Source organism: Trichosurus vulpecula, chromosome 3 (genome assembly GCF_011100635.1).
Source record: "Trichosurus vulpecula isolate mTriVul1 chromosome 3, mTriVul1.pri, whole genome shotgun sequence".
NCBI classification, from domain to species: domain Eukaryota; kingdom Metazoa; phylum Chordata; class Mammalia; order Diprotodontia; family Phalangeridae; genus Trichosurus; species Trichosurus vulpecula.
The window spans coordinates 69,019,473-69,042,738 of record NC_050575.1 but is presented as its reverse complement, the minus strand read 5'-3'; positions in this window follow the sequence as shown (position 1 = coordinate 69,042,738).

The following is a 23,266-nucleotide window of genomic DNA, read 5'->3' as shown; positions in this document are numbered from 1 at the left end:
ATATAAAGTCAAAAGCCCTTCCTGCTCCCCACCACCACCTTTTCAGTCTTCCTACACCTCTCAATACCCTATGATCCAGTTACACCAGCATCCTTGTTCCTCAAACAAGATTCTCTATTGGCCATCTGCAGGTATTTTTTTCTGGCTGTTCCCTAAGCCTGGAATACACTCACTCCTCATCTCTAGCTTTTGGCTTTTTTCAAGTCCCAACTAAAATCTTACCTTCAACATGAAGCCTTTGACAACCCACTGTACTTCCATTGCCTTTCCTCTGTTGATTATTTCCAATTGGTCATATAACTAGTTTATTTGTACCTAGTTCTTTGCGTGTTGTCTCCCCACCCCCACTAGACAGGGAGCTCATTGAAGCTGGGTACTGTCTTTTGCCTTTTTTTCTTTTGCTGTTTTTGTTTCCATAGCATTTATCCCAGTGCCCAGCACATAGTAGATTCTAAATCGGTGCTGATAGACTTATATGATTCTACTTAGTCAAGCACATACAAAGAATAGATGACAGCATAACTATCAGACAGGCTCTGAAATGGAGGCAATTCCAAGCAGAACAGTAAAGAGAACCTCTTGGGAAAGTCATATCTAAAAGTAATGCCTGTGGATGGACAGGAAACAAACACCACACTCAGCCCCAGATGAATTGTAGTTCTGAGGAATGGAGCTGTCTACTGAGAGACAAGGCTTACTTGGGGCTGTTCAGTGTACAATGAGTTAAAGGTAACGTGGCAAAGCTTATGAGATGACATCTCTGGAGGCTCTCCAGTATTGCGCAGGGAGTCCTGACCTTGAAGACAAACTAAGTTCTAATCCTGGTTTTGTGGCAACTGGATGAGAGCCTTGTTTTCCTCACTTCTATGATGAGGGGGTTGAGCTGAATAATCTTTGAAGCCCCTTTCCAGCTCTGATATTCTAAGCCTAGGGTATGAACACATGAACAATAGCCACACCCACACCCTAAAGACTTCCAAAGGGTTCTTTCTAAACTGAAATAAAACAAAACCAAAAAGACATTCCAGTGATCACCTCCAAAAGCCAAATCAATCAAAAACTATTTAAGGGCCTACTGTGGTCCACCTGCTGTGCCAGGTACTAGGCACACTAGCGAAGAGTATATTTCTATTCAATTCTTCTGCTAATCAAAAACATTAACCCTAATATTATGATGTTATGTCTATAACATAATGGATATACATACATACATATATGCATGTGTACAAATTTACGTACATATAGGTATATTTGTACATGTATGTGCATGGGGAAGGGGGAACTTGATCTGTGAGAAACTTCCCCTTCCAAAGTACATCAGCACCATCCAGCAAAACAAAAGGTCAAAAATATCAAGGGAATCTATGGGAAAAAATGCGAAAGAAGGTGGTTTAGCAGTATCAGATTTCAAACTGTATTACAAAGTGGTAAACATCAAAATAGTCTCATACTAGTTAAGAAATAAAGTGGTGGACCAGTGGACTAGATTAGGTACACAAAATACAATAGTAATGAACATAGTAATGTAGAGTTTTACACATTCAAAGATCTAAGATTTGGGGACAAGAAGTCACTATTTGAAAAAAATTGCTGGGAAAACTAGAAAATAGTTTGGCAGAAATTAGGTATAAACCAACATCTCACACCATATACCAAAATAAAGTCAAAATGGGTATGTGATTTAGACATAAACATATGCAAATTAGGGGAACATAGGATATTTTACTTGTCAGATTTATGGATAAGGTAAGACTTTCAGACCAAATGAGAGAGAGAGAGAGACAGAGAGAGAGAGAGAGAGAGAGAGAGAGAGAGAGAGAGAGAGGGAGAGAAGGAGAAGGAGAGGGAGGGAGAGAGAAAGAGAGAGAGAGAAAGAGAGGAGTGCAATATAGTGTGTAAACTGGATATTTTTTATTGCATCAAATTAAAAAGGTCTTGCATAAGCAAACCAATGCAGCCAAGATTAGAAGGGGGGAAATTATTTTAGCAAGTTTTTCTGATAAAGGCCTCATTTCTTATCTATATATAGAGAGAACTGAGTCAAATTTATAAAAATATGAGCCAATCTCAACTGATAAATGATCAAGGGATATGAGCAGTTTTCAGAAGAAGAAATTAAAGCTATCAATAGTCATATTTTAAAAAATGCTTTAAAGCACTATTTATTAGAAAAATGCAAATTACAACAACTCTGAGGTATCACCTCATACATATCAGATTGGCTAATATGACAGAAAAGGTTAATGACAAATGTTGGAAGGGTTGTGGGAAAACTGGGACACTAATACACTGTTGATGGAGTTGTGAACTGATCTAACCACTGTGGAGGACAATTTGGAACTATCCCCAAAGAGCTATAAAACTGTACATACCCTTTGACCCAGGAATACCACTACCCAAAGAGATCAAAAAAGGACCTATACGCACAAAAATATTTACAGCAGTTCTTTTTGTGGTGGTAAAGAATTAAAAATCAAGGGGATATACATCAGTTGAGGAATGTCTGAACAAGTTATGATATATGATTGTGATGGAATATTTTTGTGCTATAAGAAATGATAAGTAGGATGCTTTCGGAAAAACTTGGTTAGTTTTACATGAACTGATGCAAAGTGAGATAAGCAGAACCAGTAATACATTGTACACAGTAACAGCAATACTGTACAATGGTCAACCGTGAATGACTTAGCCATTTTGATCAATGCTGTTGTTGTTTTGGTCTGCATTTTCTTTTGCAACATGGCTAATATGGAAATGTTTTGCATGATTGCACATGCATAATCTATATCAAATTGCTTGCCTTCTCATTGAGAGGGGACAAGGAGGGAGAGAATTTGAAACTGAAAAAAAAAACTAATGTTAAAAAATTTTGTTTACGTGTAATTGAGAAAAACAACCAAAAAATCAAGTGTAAAAATAAAAAGTAGAGATCAATGCCTTCTCTCCAATTTATAGTCCTAGAGTGCTGCCTGGGGCACTGAGAGGTAAGTGATTTGCCCAAGGTCACACAGCCAGTATTTTTTCAGAGACAGGACTTGAACCCAGGTCTTCCTGGTTCTCTATCCTTTATGCCAGGCTATTTCTCAATAACTGATGACAGTTATTTCAACATTTTAAGGTTTGAAAATTACATTACCTTATGTCTTCACAATGAGCTTGTGAAGTACATGCTGCTATTATCATCCCCTTTTTACTGTTGAGGAAGCGGAGACTCAGAGATGTTGATAAAATTGCCCAATCATTTAACCAGTTTCTGAAATGGGACTCAAACATAGGCCTGACTCACAGCAAGCCCAGCACTTGTTCCAGTAGGCCAGGCATCTCTAGGCCACAGTCTGTGAACTACAAGAGAATGAAAATACCACCTGAGCTTGTTCTGTTCACAGAGGATCCAGGGACATAAGGGTTATAATATTCCAAAGCTGTGTAGGGGAATGGATGAAGTACTGGTCGGGGAAGTCCAAGCCCACAACCTGTGGCTTCTGATTCTTGCACTTTCACTATCTGTGTGACCCTGGGAAAGCAATTTCATTTTTTTGCAACTCATTTTCTTCACTTGTAACCTGAAAAGGATTGGACTTAGGGATTGCCAGGAATCCCCTCTCCTGCTTCAGTTTGAATACCATATGATGGGATTTAGAAATTGTTGAAAGTATTCAAGAGGTGCATCAATCGATTACCTAGAACATTCTGCTAAGGAGTTCCCCTCCAGCCCCTTGCCCTCACCGTATGTCCTGTAAAAGATGTTATTTGAAATAGTGAGGAACTTTGCTGGGTAGTGGTGTTACACAGCAACGCTGAATGAAGCAATCAAACAAAGAATTATTGCACACCTACTGTATGATCAGCCCTGGGCTAGATGCTTTGATGTCCTGCTAATCAGCTCAGTATATACTGTTCAGAGAAACAAAATACCCATGGAACAGTTCAAGACAAAATGAAATTAAGTGCTATGGTTCTTGGTGCTGTAGAGTTTCCAAGGAAAGGGTATTCAGAAAGGACCTTGAAGAGTAGATAGAATTCGAGGATTGACAATGAAATATCTCCTTCCTCTTGGTAGGGAGATGGTGGACTTTGGGTAGGGAATATGACATGCACTTTTAGATACACGGCTGTGTCTGATGGTTTTATTTAACTCGTTTTCCATTCAATAACACATTTTCTAAGCACCTGCCATATCAAGGCACTGAGCCAAGTGCTGGATATATAAGGACAAAAGACAAAAATGAGTCCTGACTTCAGGGAACATAATGAAGAAATACAGTGTGTATACAGCTCACTAAAGACGATACCCATACAAAAAGCACATGCAAACCAATCCAATAAATATTTATTAAATCCCACTCTGTCTTGTACCCCATGCTAGGTGTTAGCGATATAAACCCCAAAATGTCCCTGCCTTCAAGAAGCTTACATTCCAGCAGGAGAATGCACACGTACAAAGTAATTCCGGGAAGCAGAGCTCACTAATAACTTGGGGAAATCAGGAAAAGCCACGTGTGGAGGTGGCACCTGGAATTTACTTGGTAAGAAGTTGAGGCTGCTATGTGATGGAGGTGAGGAAGGAGTCCACTCCAGACACTGCAGACCACTTTTGCAAAGGCATAGGAGTGGGAGATAGTTTAATAATTATTTCTCTCATACAAAACATTGTATCAACTATTGGGGAGATTCAGGTTTTCATTCCTTATTTGTAGATTAGGTCAAAGCTTAGTTCTCAGAAGGGTAGTTCTCAGGTGATGAGATGAAATCATGGAATAGTTTTCCCACCCAATTTAGAGACCCTTACAAAGAATTTAATCTAACGTGAATGTGAATTCTGGCTTATTGTATTCTATTGTTTTGGGCAGTGGGGATAGATCCTTTGCCCAGATTGCCTGAGGCTGAGGGGTGGTCTGGGAGGAGTCACCACCACTCCCCACACCACCCTTATTGGAAGAATCCCACCTGTCATTATAATATTCACTCTTCCCACCTCTCATTATAATATTCACTCTTCTCATTAATTGTTAACCAGAGTTGATTGCTATCATCAGGAACACCCACTCTTCCAAGAGCATATAAGTGTTGAGAGGGTTCCCCTTTTATTAATTATCTGCTGGCATGATTAATAAAAATTATTACCCAGAAATTGTCCCTCTCAAACTTTTCATTTGTCACATGTGCAATACATGGCATTCCAAGGAGTTTGCTGGCCTTAACTTGTTCAAAACTAAGCCGATTATCTTCCTAAGAGGGAGAATTGTGTAAGAGATAGAGCACTGGCCTTGGAGCTGGGAAATCTTAGATTTAAAGTCTTTTTCAGACGCTTACTAGCTTTGTGATTCTGGGCAAGTCACTTAGCCTCTCTGTGCCTTAGTTTCCTTATCTGCAAAATGGAGGAGTTGGATTTGATGGCCTCCAAGGTTCCTTCATGATTCTATGACTAGCTCATGAATGGAGGACTTCTTTTTGTCAATTGCCTTAACAATATTATCATAGTTTCATTTGTTATAAGGAAATGTCAAACCATTCCTGCATCCTTGTCAAGAAAACCCCATGGATAGTTATGATCCATGGGGTCACAAATAGTTGGACATGACTGAACAACAACAACAAGGATCAAATGAAATTATGTATATAAAATGCTTTGAAAACTATAAAGTCTCTGTTTTAATTTCTACAAATTCTTGTTACAAGGGAGAGTTCTATGACAGAAGCCGGTAAATGGGGAGTCGCTGTGATATAAAGAAAAGTGCATCAATGAAACATTTTTAAGCAAAAAAAAAAAAAAATAGAATGGCTAGGATTCAGGTAGGGAGAGGGAGACAGGGCATTTCAAATAGGGCAAATAGTATTAGTGGGAGACCCAGAAGAAGGAATGAAGAGGAGGAGGTGAGAAGGCTAACTAAATGAAAGCATAGCCTGAGTGCACACAGGGCTGTAAAGACAAATGACTCTCCTAAGATAAGGAACTCTCTCCTCCAAGTGGGTCCCCTTGTTGCAGTCCTTATAAAATGTTTCAACTATATTCCCCAGACCAGACATCGAGCATTCTGATTGCTGTACTTCCCTGCCCCTGGCTGGTGTGAGTTCCATGCCAAATATACCTCAAGCAGGCACACATAAACCTCTTTGTATGCCCTGCTCAAGTTGAGATCTCCTTGAAAACATAGCTCCCCTGTAACCACATCCTGTACAAAGGACAGGGGAGGGCATTCCATCCAAGAAGCTGGGGGCCTTCCATGAGCAATCTTTGATTGCCTTCAATTCCAATTCTAGCCGCAATTTAGGGGCTGAATTTAGAATAAGTTGGCTAGTTGGTGCATAAACAGATGCTGTAGCAATACCAACGAAATAGGGTCTTTTTTTTAAACAAAAATGTATCTCACAGCTTTTTACGGATTTCCCTTTTCTTTTACTGAGGAGTCCTGGGTATCAGCTGATAGGAGAGGTGAACCATGAAAAATGCTGGATTTCAGGCCAAGTAATTCCATTAGGGGCAGAAATGATTTGGTGAAACATGAGTAAGGGAAATCATCCGCAGCAACCCAACAGCTGGGCCCAAATGACATCACTCACCAAAATCAAAGGGAAATGAGCTAATCAGATATGCGTAAAAGCTCTTTGTCTTAGCTAGCTTACAGTATTACAGTTTGCTTTTAAGATGGGAATACACAAGCACACACACACTCGCATATATGGCTTTGAAAAATTTAGCCCTCATCTTTTGCTGCATTGGATAAATTGTTTTGCATTTATTGAAACTGACAAGAAAATAAAATGCCTGAAAATGTTCTGAATTTGCTGTGATGGGGAAGAATTACCCCAGGAGCAACATTTCCACACACTTCTGGCTAAGTGTACAGTAGCAGTAATTTACATTGTCTTCCTTTTCACCTCCCCCTTCCCAATCCCTCAAAGAAAATAAATAAATAAAATAAAATAATTAAGTTGAGACCCTTGGCTAGAGATATTTGCAGCTAGTTTCCAGCATGCTTTGCCCTTTCTCTTGGTGACCTCTCCCCAAGAGATTATGGTCAATCATTAATAGATATTAAACTAAGGACAAATAGTGAATAGGGAAAGTGATTTGAAAATCATTAAGGAGAATAAGCAGAAGCCAGGAAATTCAGAGCTACTCACCTTTTCAAGCTGAAGTAAGAAGGAGATTTAGGAAATTGAAAATCTGGAAACACAGCCCCAAGGGATAGAGGGGGTGGCAGCCGGAGAGTTGGTTTCTGTAATGAGGTAGGAGCAGGAGACAGACCTTCAGAGATATGAGGCAAGGACTCTCACACAAGACACAAACTTCCCTCTTCGACCTCAGAACAGGGCCAAGTTGGGAGCTCCAGGTGACCCTTGTGAGTCCTTGGGCTAGGAGGCTGGGGGAAACATTTCTTTCTCTGTGTAGAGGGTGCTGTGGCCCAATTCAAGACAACCAGAATTAATTAAGCTCCTACTGTGTGTCAGCAGAGATGCCTGGTTGAAGTTCCATCTGTGACACAAACTGGCTTTTTGACCCTGTGCAGGTCATTCACTGCCCCAGGCCAATTCCCTGAAACTATAACTGAAGAATGAGTTGCCAATCTGCATTGGAAACTGTCTTTTCCTAGGGACACTTAGCTTCTAGGAGACTTTGGGCAAGTCACTTTACCTGGCTGGACCTCAGTTTCTTCATCTTCCAAATGGGCAGGTTAAGCTAGATAATTCCCTAAGGTCTCTACAAGCTTGAGATCTTGGAAGCCCTCTCACAAAATGGCCAGAACCAGTTTGGAGAAACCCAGGTGAAAAGTGCTGAGTGATTATGAAACATGTCCATCCCTACCCTAGCCCCCACTCCCAGGTCAATCCAGCTCAGGTGGCTTACCTTCTATCACTCCTGAGCATAAAAAGCCCCCAAATCCTCATTTTTTAAAAGTTCCCTTGGTGGCTGGGGAGCGGAAAAATGCCCTTCCCCCACCCCTTCGGGTAAATTAGATCAATGACCTTGTTTGTTCCTCATGCCCAGGAGCTTACTGGGAGGAGGCTCAGAAAGGCTTTCTTTTCTCATCCCTTAGTTTTTCCCTTTCCTGTTCATTGCTCAGGGGTCAGAATCTTACCTACAGAAGTGTACGGTTGAGTTTATTTCCTGTGATACTCTGAAGAGAAAGATGGAAGGGGTAGGGAACAGAGAGTTTACAGAAAATTTGTCAGAGGCATGTAGATCTAGAGCTGGTCAATACCTTAAAGGTCAATCCTTTCATTTTACAGGCGAAGAAACTAAGGACTAATGACTTACCCTAGGTCAAACAAGAAATAAATCACAGAACTGGGTTTTAAATCTAGACACTCTCTTTCTTCCCATGGTACCATACTGAATTTTTGCTAACTTGTTTAAAATCTGTTTGATTTGAACAGAATTGGCCATTTATGTAGGCAGCTACCTATCTCTATGTTGTGAATTGAAAGTTTCCCCATTCTCAAATATCTCCATCCAGCCCTTACTTCGATACTAGAAATTCCCCCATTTCTTATTCTTTTGGGTTAAGGTATTAAAGGCCCATTTAAAATAGAAAAGTTATCTAGGAAATATGTTAAACCATTTTCAGAAACAGTGTTCTGATGGGACTGGTATTCAGCAGACCTGAGTTTGCATCCTGGATCTTCTTCTTACTAGCTGTGTGACTAGGAAAATAATTCAACTCCTCCTCTGATCTTGGTTTCTCCATCTCTAAAATGGGGCTGGTGATATTTGTCCTACCTTCCTATCAGGGCTATTGGTGATAATCAAATGAAGTATTATATAAAAATGAAGATTCCTCAGTACTTTAAGGATTTGTAATTTCATCATTTAGCATGCTCTCCACAGACACAGATCACAATCCCTCTGTGTTTTAATAGATAGTCTTTGTGAGTGAGCTAAAAATAAATTACATAAATAACCCAATGATCATCCCTAAGTTGGCAAAGTTTCTGACTTCACTTAGGGTAGTCCATGGTTGGCAAATATACAGTCCATTTCCGGATCTTTCCATCTTAGTAGGCTCTGCCAGGGCTTGTGCTCCATTGGCAGAGCCTTGGGGATTCTAGGATTGCCTCTTCACTTTAATATGGCATTATCAGAAGATATCAGTAGAGGACAAATATGAAAATACGAAAGGAAAAGAAATCTGTTTTTATCTTAACTTCAATTAATTCATTAGACCGACAATTCTGTGGATGAGTGGGACACAGGATGGATGAGTTTTGCTGGAAGGAAATAGGTCAGAAAAACGCCTAAACTAGGATTTTATTTACTGGGAGGGAGGCTTAGGGAGACAGGTGAAAATCAGGGAGGTAAAGTAGCTGACACTTAAATGCACTTTACAATTTACGTAATGCTTTTGAATACTTTGATTTACTGGGGACCCTTCACAACAAAATGTTTTCAAATACATTAGATGGAGTGGAAGTCCCACAACAACCCTGTGAAGTAAGGCAGATGGTATTATCCTCATTTTAAATTCAAGGAAACTGAAGATTAGAAAGGTTAGATCACATGCCCAACGCTATTCTGCATTATGCAGAGGATGGTGGAGCACTGCCTATTTCTGGAATTAAAGTAAGGACTTGGGTTCAAATCCTACTCTGTTACTTACTACCTCTGATGCTTACTTGCTTTGTGACCTGACAAAGTCAACTAATTCTCCTGGGCTAGCCTAGTTCAGTCATTTATAGTATGAAAGAATCGGCCTAGATGGTCTATCTATACAGTTACTTCTAGCTTGAGATCTTTGAAATAAGGAAGACACAGCTAATAAGCAATGAAGGTAGGGCTGAAACCTAAGTCTTTTGACCCTCAAATTCACCTCTTTTTGTTGGGAAAGAAGATGGACAGCATGTCAAAAGGAAGAATGAGATGAAGAAAGCATAGCAGCAAGGCAGTAACAAAGGCAAACTTTTGTCTTCTTCACAATTTTGCCTTGGTCTGACACTGGTTATGAGTCTGTAGAAAGTATGTAGAGATATACAGGGTGTTCCTAAAGTCTGGGCACATAGGCAAAAATGCATATTTTCAAGAAATGAAATGAATGAAATTTTCAACAACATTTTATTTAATTGGAATATTAACAAATTACATCTTCAATATCATTTCCATCATTTGTGATGCAAAGGTTGACACGCTTTGCCAAATTCATGTGAACTCGATGCAATATCTCCACTTTGCTGTCAGTGTTAGCACATTCACTCTTTATGTGTTCAATCAAGTGTGTTGCATCTGTGATTTTCACTGAGTATACCTCCTTTAGCATACCCCAGAAAAAGAAGTCAAGGGGGCTCAGGTCTGTTAATATTACAATTCTTGAAAATATGCATTTTTGCCTATGTGTCCAGTCTTTGGGGACACCCTGTATTGGTCTCCTTAATTTGTTAGGAAAGCCTTCAGGTACAGATGGAAAGAACAGTCTCCTCCAGCAAGATTTAATGGGTAGGTTGCAGACCCTAAGGGAACAAGCTTCTTCACTATTTATCAGTGGGATCTCAGCACTGCTGCTTTGTGGTTGTTTGTCCTTCCTTCTTGAGGAGGACCAAAGACATCATGAGAGTGATATCTTGACTTGGACATGCCTACGGTTTGGGCAATGACTCCATGAGAGAAGCCTCTTCTAGTTACAGAGGGGGTTTTCCTCTGGGAGCCCTCTATGAAAAACGTAATGTTCTTTCATGCCCTCCATATTGATGAAGGACCAAGGAATCACATTCTCCTTTTTCAGGTGGTGCTGTGTGCTTTAAAAGAGAAGATCAAAACTTTCCCAAATGAATAAAATATTTATTGTAGAAAAGAACAAGATGGCATTGGCCTTAGACAAAGAAAAACGTATTAGCTATTCGATGAAGCCAAGTAATTTTTACAGACATGTCTACAATGTGTGCCTAATCTGAGTCTTCATGTATTTCTTTGTAAAGTACTCAAAGTACCCTTCTACTGCTGGTATCCAATGACTTCTAAAGAACCATTAGAGGAAATTATGAAGCATGAGATAATGGAAAGTGTGTTGGACTTAACATCAGAAAACCAAGACTCCCCTTTTGAACTAACTGTATCGCTGATTTACTGTGTGACTCAACTAATCATGTTGAGTCTCAGTTTCTGCATCTTTAAAATGGGGATAATAATACCTACTTTGACTATCTCATAGTTGCCATAAGGATCAAATACAATAATAGTGATAATAATAGCTAACATTTTTCAATTTAAATGTGAAGTCCTATTATAATTAAAGATGAATAATTATAGTGGTATTTTTGGTGTCATCTTGATATTTTAAAGCTTGAGCAGTATTTTCTTTAGGGAATAGCAAATAGTTCATAGTTCGCAGTTTCTTGAGCTAGAGATAGGAGTGACTTCAGAGGTCATCTAGTCCAATCCCTCCTCTCTCCATTTTACAACTGAAGAAATTGTAGTCCAGAGAGATTAAGCAGGATCTAACTTCTAATTTTAGACAAAATCCCACCTTTTTTTTTTCAAATAAATTTATTTTTTATTTTTAGTTTACAACACTCAGTTCCACAGGTTTTGGGGTTCCAAATTTTCTCTTCCTCCCTCTCCTACCCCCTCCCCTGCCAAGAAGGCATGTAATCCAATGTAGGTTCTACACATACCTTCACATTGAGCTTATTTGCATAATAGCCCAGTTGTAAAGAAGAATTATAACCAATAGAATGAATCATAAGAAAGAAGAAATGAAACCAAAAAAGAAGGAAAAAAAGAGAGCAAATAGTTTGCCTCAATCTGCATTCAGACTCCATAATTCTTTCTCTGGATGTGCATAGCTTTTTCTATCGTGAGTCTTTGAACCTTGCATTGATGAGAAGAGCCAAGTCTATCAAAGTTAGTTTTTTTCCCTGTTTTCCTTGATGTTAGCCTTCCCAATGATAGTCTCTCCAATTTCTCCTGTACATATCTTGTTCATAAGTAGTTTGCATGCTGTCTCTTCCATCCTCGAGGGCAGGGACTGTTCTTGTCTTCTTTGTATCTGCAGTTGTTAGCACAGTGAATGGTATATTCTTATATGCTTAATAAATGCTTATTGACTTCACTGACTCAAGAGCATCTTCTCTATTGCCTCCTAAAGTTCTTAATGCCTTGATTTCATGGGGATGATAATGTGTGCCCCATTTTCCTAGAATATTGAAGGACACCTATGAGATAGAATCACAGAATTTGAGAGCAGAAAGGGACTTCATTGACCATCTGGTTCAACCCATGTCTTGTAGTGAGGGTAAAACTACCTGCAGAGGCAGTCCATTCCACATTTGGATCAGTCTAATTGTTAGGACATTTTCCCTACATATCAAAGCACTTTAAAGAGTTAAAAGTCCTTAGAAGGCCTTTCAAAATTTTTATTATTATCATGATTAGCAGGGAAAACTCAGGGCATGTTTCTGAAGGGTACAAAAAGGCTGTTTTCTTGCTAAAACTATGACCCCCAAACTGCGGACCCCCAGCATCCCACACATTCATAATCCTTTGGTTTACTACCTCCTGCCCCCACCCTCCTGACCTGCTGGGAGCCAGAAAGCACCAGCTCCTTCCAAAGAGTCAACTTTTTCAAGAAATCATCCTGAAGCCAAGTCAGGGCCTTACACAAAGGCCCAGTTTACCAGACAGCTTTTTACCAAGCATAAGTAAAGCTATTCAGAGGCCCCCATGAGCTGCAGGTCAGGGAGTAGGGTGATGAGGCTTGAAAGTTTAGTGGAGGGAGGTGTGTGGGTCCCCTGGCCTCAACCAGCAGGCCCTCTTCCAGGTCTAATTGCTCCGCATTCCTGAGCCATGTCGTCACCAAACCATGATGCGAACTCCTTCGCATTGTGGGTGGAGAGGAGTTATGGTATCTATGAAAGACACAAAAACACATATGCTGACCCTTTAAAACCTATTACTATATACTAAGTTCAGCCAAACTAAATGAAGCTGAGATCTCTGTCCAGCATTTGGGAGCCAGTTAAAATAGGAACTCAGTGTTTCTCTAAATACACAGAGTATATTACCTTAGTCATAAAATTGGGGACTTTCAAATCTAATTTGTTCAGCACTAGTGCTGTTGAAGGCTGGGAAGTGTTCCAAAGGAAATCACCTCCACGAAAACAGAGATTAGCAGCTCTCCATTGCAGACATATGGGAATGATTCCCTATAATCTCCAGTAATTGTGGCTGAATTACATTCAAATCCTGTTTTCAATTTTCTTAAACTTCGAGACTGATTGTGTTATTAAATCATGCTGGCTGATGTGTTTAATAAGGACCTATTAAATGTTTATAAAATTAGGGAAATAAATATGAGCTTTTAGTCAGATTGCCTGATGGATCTGGTAACCTATTGTTAAAATAACAGTCCTGCTGTTAAAAATGTGTCTCCAAATGATGCCCTGGTATTCCCTGGGATGGGAGTGGGAGGTGGCAAAGGGGGGGGGGGAAGAACCAACATCCAAGCAGGGGTGTTTCCTCCTGCTCCAAACTCCATTCATCAAAGGGTTGGACTAAATAAAGAAGATAGTGAAATCTAATTATGAAATATGAAATGTAGCTTTCTAGTTGGTTGGAAATGTTTCTTTTGGTTCCAACACAACAGTGATAACAGCAGTTCTGAAGGAGGAGCCAGGAAGGATTGTTCATTTTTCTCTAAGGACCCACCTGGTTCAGCTGCTAGCTGGAAATCACCCTGGAGCCCTCCAAGGCTTTGGGCAGAAAGGCATGGGCAGGCATCAGGAGGGAAGGAAAACCTCCAGGGTCTGTACTCCAGGCAGAAGAAAATTTAGAAAGAGAAAAATAGTGCAAATAAATGTTGCTCTACAAGAAAATTTTTGTTGTAAGGCACAAAAAACAAGTGCTCTATAAAACCCAGCTAGCTGTGGACTGACAGGGGAGTGTTTATCTGGTGGGCCTTGGACCTGAAGCAAAGAGATGGTTTGGGCAGTCTGGATATACTTCCAGAAAGGTCTAAGGTGGCCTGTGGCCCTGTGTCAAGGGATGCCTTTTATCTCCTACTGCCTGAGGTGAGAGCGACTCCGGCAAATACCTGCAGTCCAGAGGCAAGCATTGATGGCAGATGTCCACCCCTCCTCCTACCAACTCCGAAGAATGAGGGAAGCCTTGTCCCTGCCCAGCTTGAAGCTTTGTTTGGAAGCTCTCAGGCTTAGTTTCCCTGACCCCTATTACTAAATGTTAAAGAAATCATTCCACAGATGTAGCAAAAGGAGAAGTCAGATGAGGCCCTTACTCCCTCTCTTTCACTGGAACTCTTAAATTTTGGGCTACAAGTTCCAAGACCATTGAGATCCTCCAGTCCAGACCCTTCATTTTACAGAAAAGGAAGCTAAAGGCTAAAGAGGCAAAAGAGCAGAGGAAGAGAAAGAACCCAAGGCATGTTGCTCCAAATTTAATGCTCTTTAACAAATTATCTTGTAATAGATGCAAAGAATAATGATATGATTTGGAGTAGGAGGAGTGGGTAAGGATGGGAAATGATTTAGATCTATGACTTCATTGGTGCAAGTTCTTTCTTGGTGTGGAAGCTTCATCCATTGATACAAACCTGGTATTAGAGAATTGCCTAGGACACAGAGGGGTCAAGTCACTTACCTGTGGCCACACAGCTAGTCTATGTCAGATGCAGGATTTAGCTTCAGGTGTCCTTGATTCCAAGGACTTTGGGATCCATTATACCATGTTTCCTCTCTCTCATATGGACAAAGCACTACTGCTGATAGCTGTGTGTTCCCCTCTTTCCCAGACTGTTCTCCATCACCTGGCCCTAAACTGTTAGTTTCTCACCACATGGTAAAGTAATCCTGTCCTTATCTTCAGGGCAAACTGAAACCCTTCTTTCTTGGGCAAATTAACCTTTGAATTTCCCCTTAGGGAGGGTAGTGCCATTAAATAATCTTTGTGGCATTAAAAAAATACCCCCAAACCAAAACCCCACATCATCACCTTGGCATAAACACGGTTGCCTTTAAAAAACAAAGCCCTAACAAGTGTGTAACAACTGCCCACCCCCACCGGTTCCAGAATATTATAAAGTCCCGGGGAGCTTGCCTGGTTTACATTAGGGACTTTTGAAAGGTTTGAAGAGAATTGGATATAAGGTTAATATTTGGCAGAACCTTGTAAATGACCTGGCTGTTATTTTATATTGGCTGAAGTCTCCAAATCTCTGCTACGTGCCAGCAAGCCCAGAGTGTGGCTAGCCAGTTACCCAGCTCTGTTGCTAGTCTGTTTCATGTTGGAATGGTCTGTTTGTATGTACATCTGCAACACCCCCCCCCCAATCCTGTGCCCTCCTTTCCCGCTTACACCCATTGCATATGTGTGTTTGTGTGTGTGCAGGAGTGGAAGCATCATTCCCCTTCTCTGCCCCCCCCAACTCCAGTGTGTGTATGTGTGTGTGTGTGTGTGTGTGTGTCTGCTTATACTCAGCCAAAATAGAGCAGGGACTCAGCATAGCAATTATTTTTACGAATTTTTTTTTGGCCTGCCCTCAGGGGACCTTCCCCCAGTTTAATTGTTCGAGGGGACTGTTGCGTTTTGGGATTTTATTTCAAAATGTTCCTGTTAGAATTTCTTTCCAAGCTGGCCTGGGGGTGGGAGGTGGGGGTGGGGTAGGGAGAGGTGAGTGGAGAAGGGGAGAAGGAAAGTAGTTAGTTTTTTTAAAAAATCTCAGTTTTTTAAAACATGCATAAAAATTCACCCAACTGAGTATCCTGGAATTAATAGAAGTATTTCACCATGCATAGATTTTTAGATTATTTGTCTAAAGATATGTTTGGAATTGATTATATTAAAGGTACATAAATCTCAGACTCCCTCCTCCTCCTCTCCTGCTCTCCCCCCCACCCCCCTCCAGCCCATGAGGTTTGGAAATGAATTCAAGCAAACCAACTGAATTTTAAGTTAAGACAAACAGGGGAAGAGATCATTTGTCTCCAGTTATACATGAAATAGCTTATAATAGCAGATGCTGAGTTCATGAAGTATACGTTCAGCCCCCTTTGATATAAATTCCATCATCAGCTCACAAAGAAATTGTATTTATGCATAAGACAGTGCTCTCTAACATGAACCCCTATAAATTATGAAAACAGAAAATCCAAATTTATAAGATGCCATTTCTGGATTTATTTTGAATGCTCTCTCTGCATATTACCAAACAAATGCCACATTAGCAGAGCATGAAGGAGTTTTTTGTTTGTTTGTTTGTTTTTAATGACATAGGCTACAGGCCTGAAATGTACAGCTTTAGGCCTGTCTGGTACCTAGACACAAGGAGGCCCCGAGAAAATGGAAGGGAAATGGCATGGGGTAGGAGGAAGGACACCCTTGTGTTGGGAAGTTAGATGACCTGATCTTTTCTTTAGGTTAGGACAAGTCTGTCATATGCCTTTCAAGGAAAATTAATGTTTTTATACATTAATGATAAATTTATTTACAGTCAAGGAAACCTTGTGAATTTCAGTTTCCTCCTCCCTCCTCCCAGGTAGAGAATAAAGTACCCTTGGTATTACAGATAGAGGGGAAAGGGAAGAGGAAAAGAAGAAGCAGAAAGGGAAGGGGAAGGGGAAGGAGAAGGAGCATGTATATAATGCCTACTATGTGCTAGGCACTGAGCTAAGCACTTTCACAAATATTATCTCATTTGACTCTCGCAGCAATCCCATGAGGTGAGTTGCTATCATTATCCTCATTTTTAGCTGAGGAAACTGAGGCAAATAAAAGTTGAGTGACTTGCCGAGGGTCACACAGAGCTAGTCAGTGTGTTTCTGGATTTGAATTTAGATCTTCCTGACTCCAAGCCCAGCGCTCTATCTACTATGCCACCTAAGAAGTTGTATTTATTTGTTTAATAATATAAAAATTTCTCCTTCATCTGATTTCATGAAATTTCATATTTCTATGTGCACTTTCTATTTGAATATGCTATATTTATCAGTTTATGTATTTTGACTCTTTTTTACTAGGTTGTAAGCTCTTAGATAATGAGGTATAATGTCTTTTTTTAATCTTTCCATCTCTCCTAGTGCTAGCATAGCGAGTGGCTCATAGTAGGGGCACTTACTGAAACTTCTGTTAGTGCAAATAGCTAGGAGAAACAGCAGAAGCAGCGGTGGGCCCACTGTTTGTGTTGCCATTACCAGCATGTGGTTTTGAAAGAGGGGGTGGGCCATGGAACTAAGAGATTCAAGGAGAAGCAACGTGTTGTGACTCCTGCCTGTAGATAATTAGGCTGGCTACAAATTGTTGCTTTGAGGAGGATTTAGTTATTGGTTTAGCAAGAGTCAGACCAAGGTTTGGAAGTCGCACATTCACAGAATCCAAGAGTTAGAAGGGAGGTCACGCTCCATCCAGTCCAACCTGTACTTGACGAAGAACGCTTCTGGAAATAACAGCGACAAATGACTGGTCATCCGGTCTCTGTCCAAAGACCTCAAATGAGGGAAACTTGATTTTTTAAAATCAACCAGTTACACTTTTGGACACCTCTAGTTGTTAGAAAGTTTTTTTTTCAATTGAATCAAATTGTCTGTCTCTCCTCCCCTCTCTCTCCCCCTTTTTCTCTCTCTCTGTGTCTCTCTACCTCTGTATGTGTGTGTGTGTGTGTGTCTCCCTGGGTCTTTCTGTCTCTGTCTCTGCGTGTCTCTATCTGCGTGTCTCTCTCTCCCTCTCTCTCTCTCTCTCTCTCTGGGTTTCTCTGTCTCTGTCTGTCTCTCTGTCTCTCTCTCTGTCTGTCTCTCCTTATGTTTTTTTTTCCTTTCAGATAAAGTTCACTGACCTACCGTGAGCTTTACCATTCAGAAAATCAGGACATTTGTCACACCTAGTCCTGTGGCACTGTTTCCTTTCTTTATCACTTTTTGGAGATTCCCAAAATGCAGTTCATATTTGCCAATTCTTTCAGTGCCCTAAGGGGATAGGGCAGAGAACAAGCATTTGTTAAGCACCTGCAATGTGCTAAGCGCTTTGCAAATATCATCATATTTGATCCTCATGACAGCCCTGTGAAGTAGGTAGAGTGGCACTCCCAATTTCCATCATTCCCCTTTTTACAGCTGAGGAAAATCTAGCAGAAGTTAAATGACTTGTCTAGGATCACACAATTGCTGTTGCTGCTCAGCCTTCATTTTGTGAGTGTGTGTTTCTTTGTGACAATCTAATTTTTTTTATATAATAAATTTATTTATTTTTAGTTTTCAACATTCATTTCCATAAGATTTTGAGTTTTTACTTTTCTCTCCCTCCCTCTCCTCCCTTCTCCCCAAGACAGCATACAATTTGATGTAGGCTTTATTTATACATTCATATTAACATATTTTCACATTAGTTATGATGTAAAGAAGAATTAAAACTAATGGGAGGAACCACGAGAAGGAAGAAATAAAACAAAACAACAAAAGAAAAGGACAGCAAATGGTATGCTTCCATCTGCATTCAAACTCCATAGTTCTTTCTCTGGATGTGGATGGCATTTTCCATCGTGAGTCTTTGGCAGTTGTCTTAGGTCCTTGCATTGCAGAGAAGAGCTAAGTCTATCAAAGCAGTCACTGCATAATGTGGCTGTGACTGTATAATGTTCTCCTGGTTCTGCTCCCTTCACTCAGCATCAGTTCATATAAGTCTTTCCAGGTTTTTCAGAAGTCCACCTGCTCATCATTTCTTATAGTACAATAGTATTCCATTACATGCGTATACCACAACTTGTTCAGCCGTTCCCCAGTTGATGGGCATCCCTTCAATTTCCAATTCTTGGCCACCACAAAAAGAGCTGATATAAATATTTTTGTTCATTTGAATCCATTTTTAAGCTCTCTTTGTGATACAGACTTAGAAGTGGTATCGCTGGGTCAAAGGGTATGTACAGTTTTGTAGTCAGTTGGGCAGATTTCCAAAGTGTTCTCCAGAAAGGTTGGATCAGTTCACAACTCCACCAACAATATGTTAGTATCCCAATTTTCCCACATCTTTTCCAACATTTATCATTTTCCCATTTTGTCATGTTAGCCAATCTGAGAGGTATGATGTAGTGCCTCAGAGTTGTTTTGATTTTCAGGCTTCATTTTTGAAAGTGGACCTATGATATCATAGATGATGATTGGCCTGCATGGGAATTAGATTTAAGTGAGGCAAAGTTACACAAAATTGTAGCCTTCATTCTTTCTTCCAGAGTCATCACAGTCCAATGGCAAGACAAACATCAGGATGACTGGCTATGGCCCAGGATGCAGTGGATGACCTTGGCTTCTTCAATGTCTACCAAGCTCTAAGCATTCCACAGAGCCTGCTTCAGCCTCCTTCATGGCCATTGGAAAAAACTGTTCTCATCCTCCCATTACAGCAGCATGTCTTCACATTCTTGGGGTAAGCATCACCCTAACTCACCAATGGGTTTGAAGCCTGTCGGCTACTCTCATTTAGTCCATCTGCTGAGATAGTTTACCAGTGGCCACTTCACATGCTATAGCTGCTTGGGGCCACAGGTGAGAATTGGGTGAAGGTAGACACAAAAGGTGGGTCAGTAGCGTTGAAAAGGGCAAGCCCCCATACCAGAGGTGCTAGTCCTCCCTGATCCCATAGCTAGTAACTATCTGAGGCTATGTCTGAAGTCAGCACATTCTGACTAAGGGCCCACTGCTATAACCACTGCACCAACTAGCTGCTCCTAAAATGTAAATTGTGGTCTGACTTCTTTAAAAGCTGCTTGGCGCTGTCCTACCATGTTCCTATTTCTTTTGGTTTTCAGTTACCTGTTAATCATATATTTTTTTAGTTCTTTCATTAGCTTTGTTACTTTGAACAACTTTCTTATTTTTCTAGTCCAAAGATCACTTTCTTAGTGGAGAAAATAGAAGCAAAATGAGAGCTAAGTAGTTCGTGGTTCCCACCATCATCCTTTAATATCATCTCATCCATTTTCCTCTTCTTCCCAACATAGGTCTTAAAATTTGACTCACAGGACCACGATATTCTTTGCATTCATCCTCACCTGCCTTAGCTTTATGCCTTATTCTATGCATGTCTTTTAAAATTTTTGAATTGGTTGACAAGTTTACTCTGTAACCAAATCAATTTCTTTAGGTAACGTACCTCCCCCTACTCCTGGCTGCGTAATTTTGCTTGCCTTTTCAGAATTTCATTCTTGAGAGCTTTCCAATCCTCCAGCCAACTTCCCCAGAAGACTATTTGACCTACTGAGTCCTAGTCATTCTTTCTTAAAAGACTCTGAAATCCATTCTCCCCAAATCTAGCAGACTATTTTTGGCTTCCTTCTTCTTTATCATGAGTTCTACAATGAAGTGGTCAATTGCCTTGTGAAATTCCTGTGATTTCTACTTCACTAAGTTTACTAAAGTAAACTATTTAACTTTACCAATTCTTCCTTGTTGGTAGAGAAGAGTTATTACTTGGAATTAGGAAGACTTGGGTTCAAGTCCCCACCCCAACTCCCTCTACTGGCACTGTGCCCCTAGGCAAGTCACTTGGACTTTTGATTCCTGAAGCAATTCTCTATAATTATAAACTGCAAAGACATAACAATCTACTTTTACAGAGGGCTTTCCCTATGAGGAGCTAAACTGATAAAATCACAACAAGTGAGTTTGAGGGGATCAACAGGGGACGGGCTCTGTTACCTTCTCCAAGACTAGTCTTCTCTGAATCTAGATATGATTTTCTCCAATTAGTCATCTCTTTTCAGGAAGGGCCAGAGGCTGAGCTGTGTCCCTGGGATAAAGGTCTACTTAGATCTAGGTAGATATAAGATTATTGGCAGAGGAGAAAGGGAGAAAAAGCAAGGGCGTGTCTGAGTAGAAGGAAAGGACAAGACTTTTGTGGATATGTCTGAAAGAGAATTGGGGCCAGGAAGGAACATTGGTCCATAGTTATTTCCCTCTCCTTCCCTTGAGAACACTACAATTCTGAGTGATTCCTCTTAAATTCCTCTTAAAAAGAAAACCTGATGAGTCTCAGCCCAAACACCAACTTCACTAGATGGCCTTCTCCAGTCTCCCCCCTTCCTTCCCCCATCTTCTTTCCCTCTGAGATTATCTCCTGTCTACACTGTATAGATTAGAAGTTACTAACTTAGGATCTAGGAATTAAAAAAAAATTTTGATAAGTATTTCTCGATATAATTGATTTCTTTTAATGTTATATATTTTATTATATGCATTTGAAATGTTATTTTGAGAAGGGATGCATAAACTTCACCAGATTGCTAAAGAAGTGTATGACACACACAAAAAGGTTAAGAACCCCTGGTATATATTTTGCATGCACGTAGTTATTTATGTGTTGACTCCCTCATTAGAATATGAGCTCTCTGGGGTCAGGAACTGAGTTTTTGCGTTTTTTAGTATCTTTAGAACTTAGCAAAGTGCCTGGCATATAATAGCAATTAATAAATCCTTGTTGACTCAGTATTGCTAAGGAGAGGCTATATCTATATCTATTTCCACACATATTCATATGTATATATGCATATATATGTATGCATATATGTGTGTATATATATATATTTATATTTATGTTTTTCATCCCCACCTTCACTTAGATATTTAAGCTTGGCTCCTGCTTCCTAAGGTCCAAGCATTTGTCTCCCAATAATTATCTTCGAAAGGTGGAGAGTTTATTTGTTTGTCCACCTGATTTAATTCAGCATGAGGACTGAAAGGGCTCCTGATTTCTACTCTTGCTGCTAAAGATGCCTTATTAATGTCTGTATTAGGGGCCATATAATTGTAAACTGGAGTTCTGAATGGGACTTGTATGTTTAAAATTTATACAATAGAGAATTATTGTGCAATATGCATAAGGTATTGGTATCTAGGGGATGGGGGCACACTGTGTAAATCTGCTAATGTGTTTAGAACTGAGGAAGTCCCCAGTAAAAAAAAGCATTACCAGGAAGCACACCAATTTTAAATTTCATACATATGTGAAATATACACTTCTCTGCAAGGTTATGTCAGTGTTTTCATCCCCCAAGTGTCTCGTATGCTGGGGCTACACTTGGCAGCTACCCTAGTGCTAGGGGGCCAATTTCCTGGTACAAGTGAGTCTACGACAATAAAGCCATTCTCTCCATTGTCCATTATCATCGCTTGGAGCTATGTTGCTGTCGTTGTTCCATCATTTTTCAGTAATGTCTGACTCTTTGTGACCCCATTTGGGTTTTTCTTGGCAAAGATACTGGAGTGGTTTGCCATTTCCTTCTCCAGCTCATTTTACAGATGAGAAAACTGAGGCACACAAGGTTAAGAGACTTGCTCAGTGTCACACAGCTAGTAAGTGTTTGAGGCCAGTTTTGAACTTTGGAAGATGAGTCTTCCTGACTCCAGGCCTGACTCTCTGTCCATTGCTCCACCTAGCTCTCCTTGGAGCTATGCTCCTATCCTTTCTTTAAAACATCCATTTGTTGTCCTTTATCAGCCTCAATTCAATCTGTCATTAAGGCTGTGCTTTCATTTTGTATTCATCCTTCATTACCCATACATACCTCCATGACATGTGCAAGCCCACACAAACATCCAACTTGTCTAAATCACAGGGACCATAGATTTTATCTCTCTTCTCCCACCATAAAAAATAATGTCCCCACTGAAATTCATTCCTTTGTGTCGATCATTTGCATCCTCTTTTCTAATGCAGCTCCTTCAGGAAGAGTAACACACTGAGACCCTAACACCTTGACATGAAGGAGTAAATCAGTTATCTTTCCTCAGTTGACAGTTGGGACCATGAAGCATGACAGTGTTTGGTATCTAGAGTTGAAAGAGTTGCAGGAAGAGGAAACCGAAGTGCTAAAGATGAACTCTGCCTACTTTGTGCTTGCCAGGGACTAGCCATTTATGTATAGGGAAGAGACACACAGACCTACATATATGTATAAATTCATATGCATAAATATATATTACATGTTATAAGTATATATATATGTATATAAAGACAGATACATATACATATCCATGAATTTATCTAGATTTTTAAAGCTATTTATATTTTTAGTCCATACCATCTCTTGAGTTGAAAAGGTGACAATTACATAGTCAAAGGACAATGGAGAAGTGCAAGGCAGAACTAAGGACTTATACAGGAGAAATGACGAAAAAAGTATGTCCTCAGGCAACCATGGCTTGGTCACATAGTGAGACTGGTACAGTTTATAGATAGCCTGTATGCTCTAATAATATTCATAAAATGAAAAAGGAAATCAAGGAAAGTTCCCAGAAAATTAGATGTATGCTCCACCTTGGGTGGGTGTATGGGATCCAT